The sequence below is a fragment of the Hydra vulgaris genome, chromosome 07, assembly GCF_038396675.1.
Source record: "Hydra vulgaris chromosome 07, alternate assembly HydraT2T_AEP".
Classification (NCBI taxonomy): Eukaryota; Metazoa; Cnidaria; class Hydrozoa; order Anthoathecata; family Hydridae; genus Hydra; species Hydra vulgaris.
In genome coordinates this window covers 32719826-32722958 of record NC_088926.1, presented here as the reverse complement: position 1 = coordinate 32722958, position 3133 = coordinate 32719826, and the positions used below count along the sequence as shown (strand labels likewise).

General features: G+C 24.9%; 1 long non-coding RNA gene across 2 annotated transcripts; it reads left to right on the top strand.

Moving 5' to 3' along the window:
* Positions 1-584: 584 nt before the first annotated feature.
* On the top strand, positions 585-2197 carry LOC136082159 (uncharacterized). 2 transcript variants are annotated; one of them, XR_010639444.1, is made up of 4 exons: positions 585-890; positions 1016-1209; positions 1373-1508; positions 1619-2196. It is a non-coding gene; the product is annotated as an uncharacterized LOC136082159 (long non-coding RNA). The 2 variants fall into 2 exon arrangements; XR_010639443.1 differs by having other exon boundaries at positions 1373-2197.
* The last annotated feature ends 936 nt before the right edge of the window (positions 2198-3133 follow it).

Genomic DNA, 3133 nt, shown 5'->3' with positions numbered 1-3133 from the left:
TAGAAATTTGTGGAACTTTGTTACTTTTTCCATGTTTTTCACATTTTTCGTAAAACTTTATGGTCATTGAGCACCCCCTAAACATTATCTGATTGGAAAGATTTTTTGCACAGTTAATTACTATGTCAAATGGCACAAAATAAACAACTATGCAATCAAATCTGAAAAAAAAAATTTTTTGGACAGCCCTAATATATATGTATATATATATATATATGTATATATATATATATATATATATATATATATATATATATATATATATATATATATATATATATATATATATATATATATGTGTGTGTATATATATATATATATATATATATATATATATATATATAATATATATATATATATATATGTATATATATATATATATATATATATATATATATATATATATATATATATATATATATATATATATATATATATATATATATATATATATATATATATATATATATATATATATATATCAAATATCAGCCCCTGAGTATTAAAGTAATTTTTTTAATGGGTTTTTTTTGGCTTTTTGTATTTAACTCTCACTTAAACAATTAAACTTAAACAAGCCTAAACAATTTGCTTTGATGTTTCCAGATAGCAAAATTACCAGCGACTTTTTATGTGGAAAACAAAATCTGGCTATTTTGTAATTCATGGTCTTGCCCCTTATTTAAAAAAAATTCTGATAAAAGATCTTAACCTTCTGGATAACTTTGTATGTCTTTTTGATGTATCTTACAATAAAGTTGTAAAGAAAGGTCAAATGGGCTTACATGTGCGCTATTGGAATGAAGAGAGGAATACTGTTTGTCATTATGGGTTCGACAGAAATATTTCATTAAAAAAAAAGTTATCAACTAAAGAAAAGAAAAACTAATGTAATACATTACTTTTAAATCTTTGGTTTCATTATTTTCTTTAATAACTTTTAAAATCAAAATAAATTTTGAAAAATAAGTTGCATAATCCACCTTAAAAGTACTGTATAACTGTTTGGTTATAGATGGATGATCACTGTTTTCAAAAGAACTACGTTATTTTACAAGATAATTAAAAGTTCATGTGTCCTGCTAAAATCGATATAAAATTAGTTTCATTGAGATAGCGAAAAAATTAAGCAGAGTTGTTTTGATAACAAAAATGAACTTTGAAAATGTCAAGATTGCTACAGAAGATTGGCAAATAACTAATGACTTGGTAAATAAGTTTATAATTACACAAAGCTTCTTTAATGACCTTTACTAGAATTAAGTTGAGTTTCACAAAATTTAATGTACTGATTAGTTATTATTAGCGTTTTATATTATATTTAGACCATTTTAAATTCTTACCATTACCATATTAAAGTCTTATATTTCAGCAAAGCAAATCAGAGACCATTTTCCAGAGTTGGGGGAGAAAAATAAACAAATAATAAATGATGCTACTTCAAAAAACGGCTATAAAAACATTATAGCAGCTGAACGTCTGTTAATATATAAGAGAGCCTAAGGATAGTAAGATTAAAGAAATTAAGTTAAATTTTTTTTATTAGTTTATAATGAGATACATTTAATTCATCATTATATGATGCTTACATGTATATTAAATAATATATTTTCTTTAGATGCTTGTCTACCTTTGCACACAGCAAATAGATTGATAGTCTTAAGAAGTCAAAAAGAATGTTGTGATACGATAAGTGTTTCATAAGGTTATATTTTTTTATTGTATATTTGTAATATTGTCAGTGATATTGTTACCTGTTTAGATTTTTCCAAATTTATCATTTATAATGACAAAGCAGTAAAGTCATTGCACTATATTTTCAAGGCAATGTCACAATTATTTTATTTCCTTACGCTTGATTCTTTTTCCAATGCTAATACACTTTAAAAAATCTGTTAAAAATGTTAACCGAGTATCTCCAGTATTACAGTTTACAGTAACTTCGTAACAGATATGGATTAAATTAAGAAATGAGAGAATAGAACAATGGATTACTCCTTTTGCTACTAATTATCGGAATACTTTTGATAAGTTCACGGAGTTGACGCGTGTAGAAATTTTTTTTTTGTTTCTATAGATTTCTGTGTATTATATAATAATTGTTTGTTCATGTTTCATAAAATTCAGCGTCGTATTTATTGACACATTGTTCAACATGATTCAAATTTATATTTATTAAAATTTAGAGAGAAATTACTTAAATGCTTAGACTGTATGGAGGACATGAAAACCCGTTTCAGTCCCAATAATAAAGTAGAATATATTGGTTATCAATCTGTCAACAATCATATTTTGGCAGTTTATGCAAGATGTTCATGCCTTACAGTACGATAAATTGACTACGGAGTCGTTGAGCAGAGATTAACACTCGTTAAATACAACTAAAAGTTTAGTTTATATTTAGTGTATCACTTAGTTAACGTGTTATACATGAAGATTTACGATTTTTGTTACAAAGTGTTATTTTTTATTTTACTAAAGGTTTATTTCTCTTGACTCAATCTAAAGATTTATTTCTTTTGACCCCGTTCAAGACCCGACTGATTCTAATACCAATCGGTGTAAATAATTTGTTCCTTTTAAAATAAACACTACAAAATGTTTTGGTTATGTTTATTCTGTTACATAAAAATTACGGGTAATTGTTAAACATCATGGCAATTAAGTCAGGATAACCGAAATAGTTTTTTATTTCAATGCTACGAAGGATCCTGTGACTTCAACTTTGTATCCGCTAAACTTACGGTATGTTTCAATCGTGTAGGGTAAAGCGACCAAATTCAAGTCAATTACCAAGTTCCATTTTAAATTTAATTTCTTGAAATGTAATACCTGTGGCAAGTAAGATATTTATGTTAATAAGGTTACATTTAATATAAATTGTTTATGTTACTTGCATGGTAAAAGCTGAATATTTAAAACAAAAAGTTTAAAAACATTTTTCGCTTTATAATATTTAGAATTATTTAATATTTTGAATTAATTAATATATTTAAGAATTGCATTATTTGATTTGAAATAAAATCGAAAAAAATTCAAAGCCAGGCTGATATTTTGTCAAATTTGCTGTAATTTGGTCGAATTCTTTTGCCTTTGTTATCTTTGTTTGTCTACGCAGTTTTTATTATAAAAA